Here is an 11,023-nt window from a genome sequence, read left to right as displayed (position 1 = left end):
ATAGCCTCAACAGCCTGTTGGGGCAAGTGCTGTTAGCGAGCAGCAGCGCCTATGCAGGTCGGCACGGCACACGAGGGGGTGGGTGGCCAACACCACGCCCGGCCGCCTTTGTCTCCCCAGTGGCGATGTTTCCACATCAGGTACTCATTTGACGGCTGAGTCGACCTAGGGGAGACGCCGAACCCGTTCACACATTCGCCACCGAATGGTAGCTGAGCGGAATGTCTTGCACGCACATGGACACGTGGACGGGCGTTCCTACAGCAACCCAAGGCGAACTCGCTAATATCGTGTTGCCGACGATGCTGTTTGAAGACGCAACCGCCGATTATGATGATTGCACCGGACATGCTGCTTGTGCTGTTGCTGTGTGAGTTCATGGAGGTGCATGAGTGAGTGAGCGAATGGGGGGAGTTGTGCCCTCCCTTCACCACGCTTGCGAAACGCGGAGCCATTTAAATGAACATCTGCGCCGCTTTTAATCGTTCAGGCTGGCCTGCCTGCGGAGGTCCGTCCTGGGTTCAACCAGAATGGATTGTGTGAGGAGCTCACAGACCCCTTGAACGATCTGCACGCAGTCCCATCAGTGAGCTCCCATCGGTGAGCTCCTCCGGCAGGCGAGGCTGCGTTGGCTGGGTCATGGGAGCCCGCGTGCCCAGCCACCGCATGCCCAGGCAGCTTCTGTTTGGTCGGATCGAGCGGGGGCTAAACGGGCGCCACACGGGCTGGCTGGAGAAGATATGGAGCTGATGTGTAGCTGAGTGGACTTGCCAATGAGCGGTACCAGCGGTGTCAAGATCGGCCTCTGTGGAGGAGGCTCGTGAAGGACGCTGCTGCTACTGGGCAGTTGGGAGGCAGTCGCCCTCCAGCAACAGCGGAGGGCGGGAGGAGCGACGCTCACAACAACGAGCGGAACGGCGGGCGGATAAAACACAAGTTGTGGCAGTAGGGGGCACGTGTGGCGAGCCTTCGATAGTTCACGCGATAGCCTCAAGCTGCACCTAGCCTGGCACACGCGTTATGGTAACGTCACCGCCACTGAGTGTTGAACGGCGGTTGTTGTTGTAAAGTAAATAACGGGGTCATTGAATCCGCGAGCGGTGATCGGATCTGTGACTGAATTAGCGGACGAAAGGGTGGTTTTGATTGGTGCGTGGGTGAGTTTGAATGGTGAGTGGGTGATTTTGATTAATGAATGGGTGAGTTTGAATGGTGAGTGGGTGATTTTGATTAATGAGTGGGTGAGTTTGACTGGTGAGTGGGTGATTTTGATTAATGAGTGGGTGAGTTTGAATGGTGAGTGGGTGATTTTGATTAATGAGTGGGTGAGTTTGAATGGTGAGTGGGTGATTTTGATTAATGAGTGGGTGAGTTTGAATGGTGAGTGGGTGATTTTGATTAATGAGTGGGTGAGTTTGAATGGTGAGTGGGTGATTTTGATTAATGAGTGGGTGAGTTTGACTGGTGAGTGGGTGATTTTGATTAATGCGTGGGTGAGTTTGAATGGTGAGTGGGTGATTTTGATTAATGAGTGGGTGAGTTTGACTGGTGAGTGGGTGATTTTGATTAATGCGTGGGTGAGTTTGAATGGTGAGTGGGTGATTTTGATTAATGAGTGGGTGAGTTTGACTGGTGAGTGGGTGATTTTGATTAATGAGTGGGTGAGTTTGACTGGTGAGTGGGTGATTTTGATTAATGAGTGGGTGAGTTTGAATGGTGAGTGGGTGATTTTGATTAATGAGTGGGTGAGTTTGAATGGTGAGTGGGTGATTTTGATTAATGAGTGGGTGAGTTTGACTGGTGAGTGGGTGATTTTGATTAATGAGTGGGTGAGTTTGAATGGTGAGTGGGTGATTTTGATTAATGAGTGGGTGAGTTTGAATGGTGAGTGGGTGATTTTGATTAATGAGTGGGTGAGTTTGAATGGTGAGTGGGTGATTTTGATTAATGAGTGGGTGAGTTTGGTGAGTGGGTGATTTTGATTATTGAGTGGGTGAATTTGAATGGTGAGTGGGTGATTTTGATTAATGAGTTGGTGATTTTGATTAATGAGTGGGTGAGTTTGAATGGTGAGTGGGTGATTTTGATTAATGAGTGGGTGAGTTTGATTTATGAGTGGGTGAGTTTGAATGGTGAGTGGGTGAGTTTGATTTATGAGTGGGTGATTTTGATTTATGAGTGGGTGAGTTTGAATGGTGAGTGGGTGAGTTTAAATGGTGCGTGGGTGAGTTTGAATGGTGAGTGGGTGAGTTTGTTGGTCAGTGGGTGAGTTTAAATGGTGCGTGGGTGAGTTTGAATGGTGAGTGGGTGAGTTTGATTTGTGCGTGGGTGTCAGAGTGAGTAAGGTGATTGAATGGGTGAGTAGATGAGTGAGTTAGTTCTTGAATAGGTGAATGTGATCATCTGAGTGGGTAAGTGGGCGATTGAATGAGTGAGCGAGCGGGCAAATGTGTCAGTGGGTCTGTTGGTGAGTCGGTGAGAGAGAGAGTTGGTGGGTGAGCGATTCAATTGGCGAATGGAATGGTGAGTTCAGTGCGATGGCAAATTGAGCGTATTAAAGTGTGAGTGGGTGAATGCTCTGGTGAGTGAGCGCGTGGGTGAGTGGGTCGATGAGTACGTCATTTAACGAGTGAGAAAGCGAGCGACTGGACGAGTGAGTGAGTGGGTGAGTGTTTGCATGAGGTGCGTTAGTGTTTGGGTTGGTCGGAAGAGCGGTGACGCTACGAACCCGGTCATGGGCTTCCCCTAGGTCGACTCAGCCTCAAACGAGTACCCGGTGCGGTGTGTAGTAAACAACGCGGCTGGGGAGACAAAGGCGGCCGGGCGTGGTGTTAGGCCACCCACCCCCTCGTGTTCCGGTGCCGGCCTTCATAGGGGCTACTCGCTAACAGCACTTGCCCCAACAATCTGTGAAGGCTACACGGGGGATCTTTGTGGGTGGGGGTGGAGAGAGCGGGCGGGAGGGGGGGGGGAGGTCAGGGTTGGAACTCTTTCGCCGAGGAATGCGCGGAGGCGTACGGGCTCTCTGCGCGGCGGTGATGCGGCATTCAGGAATGCGCGCTCAGTCCGCACGGGTGAGGGTTACTGTACGGGAGACTGAGGAGGTGGAGGGTGAGGAGGTGGAGGGTGAGGAGGTGGAGGATAGAGTAATGAGGTGGAGAGTGAGGAGGTGGATGTTTGGGGTGAGGAGGTGGAGGGTGAGGAGGTGGAAGATGGGGTGAGGAGGTGGAGGGTGAGGAGGTGGAGGGTGAGGAGGTGGAGGATGGGGTGAGGAGGTGGAGGGTGAGGAGGTGGAGGATGGGGTGAGGAGGTGAAGAGGAGGTGGAGGATGGAGTGAAGAGGTAGTGGATGGGGAAAAGGGTGGAGGGTGAGGAGGTGGAGGTTGGGGTGAGGAGGTGGAGGGTTGTGTGAAGTGGTGGATGCTAGGGTGAGGAGGTGGATGATAGAGTGATGAGGTGGATGATGTGGGTGAGGAGGTAGTGGATGGTGTGAGGAGGTGGAGGATGGGTGAGGTGGTGGAGCATGGGGTGAGGAAATAGAGGATTGAGTGAGGAGGTGGAGGGAGGGTGAGGAGGTGGAGGATCTTCTTGGTTCTTTCGGTAAAGTTACGTAGAAGGGAAATAAAAAAATAAAACATAATAAAATAATAGAATGTTTTACTTTTATTATTTTCTTACTTCCCTTCTACGTGACTTTAGCGAAAGAACCAAGAAGATGAATCCCTGCAGTCACGAAAGCTTTAAATCGAGATGGAGGATGTGGGTGAAGAGGTGGATGATGGTGTGAGGAGGTGGAGGATGTGGGCAAGGTGAGGTGGTGGAGCATGGGTTGAGGAAATAGAGGATGGGGTGAAGAGGTGGAGGGTGAGGAGGTGGATGATGGTGTGAGGAGGTGGAGGATGTGGGCAAGAATGTGGAGGATGTGGGTGAGGTGGTGGAGGATGGGGTGAGGAGGTGGTGGACGTGGGTGAGGTGGTGGAGCATGGGGTGAGGAAATAGAGGATGGGGTGAGGAGGTGGAGGGTGAGGTGGTGGAGGATGGGGTGAGTAGGTAGAGGATGGGGAAAAGAGGTGGAGGGTGAGGAGGTGGAGGATGGGGTGAGGAGGTGGGTGATAGAGTGATGAGGTGAAAGATGCGGGTGAAGTGGTGGATGATGCGGTGAGGAGGTGGAGTGTGAGGAGGTAAAGGATGTGGGCAAGGATGTGGAGTATGGGGTGAGTTGGTGGAGGATTGGGTGAGTTGGTGGAGGATGGGGTGAGGAGGTGGAGTGTGAGGAGGTAGACGATGTGGGGGAGTTGGTGGATGATGGGGTGAGGAGGTGGAGGGTGAGGAGGTGGAGGATGTGGGTGAAGTGGTGGATGATGGGGTGAGGAGGTGGAGGGTGAGGTGGTGAAGTATGGGGTGAGGAGGTAGACAATGTGGGGGAGTTGGTGGATGATGGGGTGAGGAGGTGGAGGGTGAGGAGGTGGAGGATGTGGGTGAAGTGGTGGATGATGGGGTGAGGAGGTGGAGGGTGAGGTGGTGAAGTATGGGGTGAGGAGGTAGACGATGTGGGTGAATTGGTGGAGGATTGGGTGAGTTGGTGGATGATGGGGTGAGGAGGTGGCGCAGGGTGAGCGATTTGAGGGTGAGCGGTCGTGGTGAGGAATTCTCAGCTTGCTGGAATTGAAGAAACGTTATTCACCGATCAAGTTGACGCCTTTTGTTAGCTTCTGCAGCGCTTACTGGTCCGCTGGGCGTTTTAGGTCCCATTTGATCTGTCGCCGGGGTTTGAAAGTAAATAAATACAACAAATGAAGAAAAACACAAAAAAAAACATTGTCATTCTCTTAAAGTCTAAGAGCCATCCCTTCACCGGTCGTGTCTGTAGTTGTGGGGCCGTACATAAATGACGTCACGCAATTTTGGATGATTTTTTACCCCCCCCCCCCCTTCGTCACACGGCGTCACAAAAAGTCAGAGCCCCCCCTCAAATATGACGTCACAAAGCTTTGCCCCCCCCCCCCTCCAAAAATAAAACATGCTTCGAATCGCTTTAAACTATTGTCATTGTAGTGCGTATTTAATGTGCCGCTGCACTCTGATGTTGTAGGAGAAAACATTGATTAAAAAGTCTATTTAATTAAGTAGAACGTGTTGTCTACGTTTATTTAAAGTTGCGCATTTTGATGTGACGTCACATTTCTCAACCCCCCCCCCTCGTCACACATCGTCACAAATGTCTGACCCCCCCCCCCCCTAGGTGCGTGACGTCATTTAGGGACGCCCCCTAAACCGTATTTCTCCTACAACATCAGAGTGCAGCGCCACATTAAATACGCACTATAATGACAATAGTTTAAAGCGATTTGAAGCATGTTTTATTTTTTTGGGGGGGGGGGGGGGGGTAGAGCTTTGTGACGTCATATTTGAAGGGGGTCTGACTTTTTGTGACGCCGTGTGACGAGGGGGGGGGGGGGTCAAAAATCGGTCAAAAATCGCGTGATGTCATTTATGGACGGTCCCTTACCCCGTATTCTTGTACGTGGAAGTTGAGTTTTCATGTCCATATGGCAATACGGTCAATTTTTGTTTTGTCTATTTGTGTTTCTCCCGTGTGGTGGGACTTTGTAGGATGAAAGTTGAGATTTATAAGGGAACGGCGTGACCACTGAAGGTCTGAATTGGTCTTGCTAAGGAGTTAACGAATGTTATGATATAGCTGCTTAACTTGAGCTAATACATGCTCTGATAGTGCATTTTATTTGTGCTGTTCGCCTCGTGTCACCGTCCCAGAGCTCAACGTTCACCTTTTATGAATTAAAGGTAGGAAAATGGGACTTTTAAGTCCCATTTGTCATTCAGATTTCGTAATTTTGAATTGAAAGTTCTAAAATGAAAAAAAAAAAATCTCCAGTTTATACACAGATTTGAGTTACTACGTTTTGATAAATTAACAAATAATCTGACTAAATTTTTGTTGACGTAACGTTTCAATCAGTAAATTTGAATGTAAACATTGAAACGAATATAAAACTGTCATGGCAGCGCGCGCCACGTGCGGGGAACAATGACGTCACGCGATGACATTTGGCGGGAAAAGCGGGCGAGCGACGTCACTTCCGGCGACGGTTGGAACAGTTCGACGGCTAAAAACCTCGGCGGGATTTTGTTAATATTTAGTATCAAACAAAAACAAATAAATAAGGAACGCATAGACTTGACACTAAAGACGAGTATACTTCGTCTTTAGTGTCAAACTCAAAAGCAACATTCCCCCTCAGAAATGTTTTTGTAAAAAAAACAACAACTTTTGAGGTAATTGAGGTGGAATTAAACGACAGAGGAGGAGGGGGAGAGGACGTCGAGAGTGGAGACGGAGCGAGTTTAATCTTTCACAAGAAAGGTGTTTATGTCGCCTTCGTGGTGGGGGAGGGAGATCGTGGCCGATGAGGATAACGATGGTGGTGATGGTCGCCTTTAATCGCCCTCCACTTCCCCTCAGAAGTCAACATTTGTAAAACTGAATGTCGCATTCCAAGCTAAGAGCGGATTGGTATTTGTGCCAAATTGTCAGTTCTCTAAACATTCTACAGCTTAGCCACGATTTTACGTCTTAATCTAAGTTGTTGTTGTTTGACTTGCATCCCACTGGGATTTGTGCACAAAGCGTTGGTGTTCGGTGTTTTTTCTGCAATATTTTGCTGAATTTTCTGTTTGCACTTAGTCAAATAGTCACTTTAACATGTTTTTTGTTCATGTTTTAGTTTTTTGTTTGTTGCGGTTGCACCCGATTCAAGAGCCGAATGTCTCACAGGGCTATATCTAATACATGAACTTGAACACTATTGTAGATATCTAAACAACGTAAGATGCCTTTGAACCCTTAATAATGTTTTACCAAATGTTGGTCTGGATAGCCCCGAAATGCCGAGTTTTATTTATTTATACGCGGAGATAAAGAATTAAATGCTTTGTTTATGTTAAATTAATTGGCCCCGTTACGGGTGGACCCACAGGCTTCGCCTATTCAGAATCTTTACACCACTAAGACCTTAAACCTTTTACTGCAGCCTTGCAACAAGCCCATTTGGGCTTCTCGATTGTTAAAACAAGTTGACAATGTTAATAAGTACATAGGGGTTTTGATTTAAAGCTTTCGTGACTGCAGGGATTCATATTCTTGGTTGTTTCGGTAAAATTTCGATTTAAAGCTTTCGTGACTGCAGGGATTCATCTTCTTGGTTCTTTCGGTAAAGTCACGTAGAAGGAAAATAATAAAATAAAACATAATAAGATAATTCTCACGACGTTTCGGCCACAACGCAAGCAGCCGTCCTCAGGTGAAGACCAGGTCTGTGTTTTATTTTATTATTTCCATTCTACGTGACTTTACCGAAACATCTTCTTGGTTCTTTCGGTAGAAGGGAAATAAGAAAAATATAAAACGATAAAATTATTGTTTTTTCAAATTTTCTTGCTGTGGATTTCACACCTGATGATGATTGCTTGTGTTGCAGTCGAAACGTCGTGACAATTGTATTGTTTTATATTTTTATTATTTTATTATTTCCCTTCTACTGTGACTTTACCCAAAGAACCAAGAATATGAATAAGTACATAGGAGTTCGATGAAACAAAGTAAGTTGTAACGTACCTGTCCGTGCTTAATTCGTGTTGTCGATGATTTAACTTCTCAGTAAAAAAAATCTCTCCGTGTCTCGCTACCCCCTCCCCCCTCCAGGTTAAGAACCACTGCACTAGAGGAATTCTATGAGCTATAAAGAAGCATATTCTTAGGTTTTTTCGGTAAAGTCACGTAGGTAAAAAATTAAAATTAATAAAAATAAAATAAAAATCACGACGTTTCGGAGGCAACACAAGCTTCCGTCTTCAGGTGGAACCGTCACAGCACGATAGCTGTATCAAGTATCCTCTTACTTAAGTATCCTCTTACTTGATACAGCTATCGTGCTGTGACGGTTCCACCTGAAGACGGAAGCTTGTGTTGCCTCCGAAACGTCGTGATTTTTATTTTACTTTTATTCATTAACATTTTTTACCTACGTGACTTTACCGAAAAACCTAAGAATATGAATCCTTGCAGTCACGAAAGCTTCAAATCTAGAATATAAAGAAGCAACTTCTTGCACCAGGACCCATAATCAAGTGTGAGGGGCCGCCAAACCTGAACCCATTGGGGGGTTGACAGCATGATGGGGGGGGGGGGGGTGTGTCGTTTTAAACGTGTTGTGTTTTTTTATTAGTTTTTTTCGGTAAAGTCGCGTAGGTAAAAAATTTAAATTAATACAGTAAAATAAAAATCACATGACGTCACTGTGACGTGATTTTTATTTTATTTTTATTTAACTTTTAGTAATTTAAATTTTTTGCCTACGTGACTTTACCGAAAAAACTAAGAATATGAATCCTTGCAGTCACGAAAGCTTCAAATCTAGAAGTGTTGTGTTTTGTCGAGGGCCGCACCTCATGGGCCGCATTAAAGGCCAACAGGGGCCCCCAGTAACCCAACCGTGCAACAAACGAACAACAAGCTAAACACACAATGCAGTTCTAAAGACATGAGTTCTCGATCTAGATTTAAAAATCCATTGCTCTAGTGGCTTCAAAAAAGACCCATAGACTCTCATAAAAATCCCATAAGACACAGAACCCCCCCATATAGCCTTAACATACTATTGGGGCAAGTGCAGTTAGCATCTATGAAGGCCGGCACGGCACACGAGGGGGTGGGTGGCCACAATCGAACTCTGGTCGCCGGGTTCATATTGCAGGTCGCTCACCGCTGCCCTACCGCTCCCCACGAAGAGGACACAGACCCACGGACTCGCAGAGTCCCTTCTAGATTTGAAGTTTTCGTGACTGCAAGGATCCAAACTCTTTGGTTCTTTCGGTACAGTCACGTAGGTAAAATAAATATTAGACTTTGCCGAAAAAAATCACAGTCCCCCCAGAGACTCGCATAAAGATCCCGTACACCCACGTAGACCCACAGACTCACGCAAGAGACCCATAAACTCGCATATAATGTACTGTAGACTCAAAACAACTTGCATGAAACCCATGGACAACTGACACGGAACCTATACGCACCTCCGATTACGGCTACGTACGATGCGAAAGAAGTTCAACATAGGAACCAGTGGCATAGCTTTGAAAGTGCGCAGGCGGTGGAACTGCGCTATGGCCCCCCCACAAGCCAAAGGGGCCCAGGCACGGGCTACGAAGAAGGGTGGGGGAATTACACAGGGGACCCCATTCATTACGTGCACCACGGCCCATGCCAACCACGCTACGCCACCGACGAGACCCCGGGAAGGGCGGGTCCCCTTGTCTTGAGCAGAACCCCCGTTTGGGCGCAGTTGGCGGGCGGGATCCGGATGGGCGTGGGGCGAGGAGAGCAGACGGAGTCGGGGTGAGGGGGGTGAGGTGAGGGGAAGGGATGGGCGCACAGTGAGGGATGGAGGCGCCTCGTAATGAGTGAGACGAGGCACAGCAGCGGGATGAAGAGGAGTGCGAGCGCTAGCAAAAAAAAGAAGGATCAGGAGTAGCAGCAGTTGTAGCGGCGGAACGAATGGACGCAGTTATCAGCATCAGGAATACGTGAAGCAGTTGTAGCAGCTGGAGTGGGGAGAGAAGTGGTGATTGACTCATGTTCAGCGTTTGATCTGTCAATTGAATGTGGACAGGACGAGAATTATATATTCATGAAGAGGAGGAGTTGTTGAAAGGATGATAATGTGATAACGATGAGTTTATAGAGAGAGGATGATGAGGTGAAGGGGGGAGGGCAAGACTCAGGGGCGGCTGTGATTACATCTGGCGTCACAAACATTCCTTCTCGTAATGACTCGTGACGAGAGGCTCTGGCGGGGAGCAGGAGGAGGGCGGTGGTGGTGCGGTATGGGGTGAGGGGTACGAGGTGGGGCTAATACGTGAGTGTGACTGCTACGGGGAGGGTATGACAAATATAAGAATGTTTCTTATTTTCTCAGGAAAAAAACCTCAACCGAGTCTCACGACCCTTTTTATTAAAGAGGGTTCCTGCTATGTTGATGTTTTTTTCATGTGGGGGGGGGGGGTGTGACTTTCCGGTGCATCTTATAATATAATTTGTAGCTCCACGCCGAGGCTGTTGGGTTCGGGCTGTCCCACACGAGTTCGAAGCCTCGGAAGATGATGATAAGTTTTGTTTTAACAATCACGAGTGTCCCCACTGATGCCTGTGTAATAAAAGTTGTAATCGGCAGTGCGGCGTGGGTCGAATCTGGGCGGCGCCTGGGGCTAGGGATTTAGGTTCTCGGTTCGAACCCCGAGGCGTCCCTGGTCGATACCGCGAGGGTGTTATGAAAACGTACGTAGCCTTCTTCGCAGTGGACGTTAAAGATCCCACGACGCTATTCTAACAAGAGTCAATCGTGTGTGTCGGTGTTACTGTTCATGCCAATAACAAAAAAATACCTCTGAACTACCGTGTTGGGAAAATATATGGCAATATTGTCCCTTACTCCGAAACTACTGCAGACTATATGTGTCAAACATAGCACCTTTGTGATAGCTGTGTGCTATAAGAATAGCATGACTACCACAATTATTGACTTGATTTAAGAGTTCAACGAAGATACAAATTGTCCCATAACCCGACGACATCCTAGACTCATGTTAGCCTAGTACAGGGAATGCGGTCGTGTTACTACCGCTCATACGCTTTATGTGTATCCATCATTGTGCATGTGTGTGTGTATATATCGTGCATCATTAAGCATACGTATCAATGTGTGTGTTGTGGGAGTGGCGGGTGCAACGTGTAAACACCAACACTGGGGAGACAAAGACGGCCGGGAATTGTGTTGGCCACACCATCCTCTCCTGTACCGTGCCGGCATTCATAGGTGCTCGCTAACAGTACTTGCCCCAACAGGCTGTGTTCAGTTACTTTATCAGGGATATCCTTGTGTGTGTGTGTGCGGAATCGTGTGCAGAGTGTGCCCTCTGCTGACCAGAAAACAGACACGAGTCGAGGA

Source organism: Lethenteron reissneri, chromosome 60 (assembly GCF_015708825.2).
Source record: "Lethenteron reissneri isolate LAM-NWPU_2019-01 chromosome 60, ASM1570882v1, whole genome shotgun sequence".
In the NCBI taxonomy this organism is placed as follows: Eukaryota; Metazoa; Chordata; class Hyperoartia; order Petromyzontiformes; family Petromyzontidae; genus Lethenteron; species Lethenteron reissneri.
Note: the sequence above shows the minus strand (reverse complement) of the source record.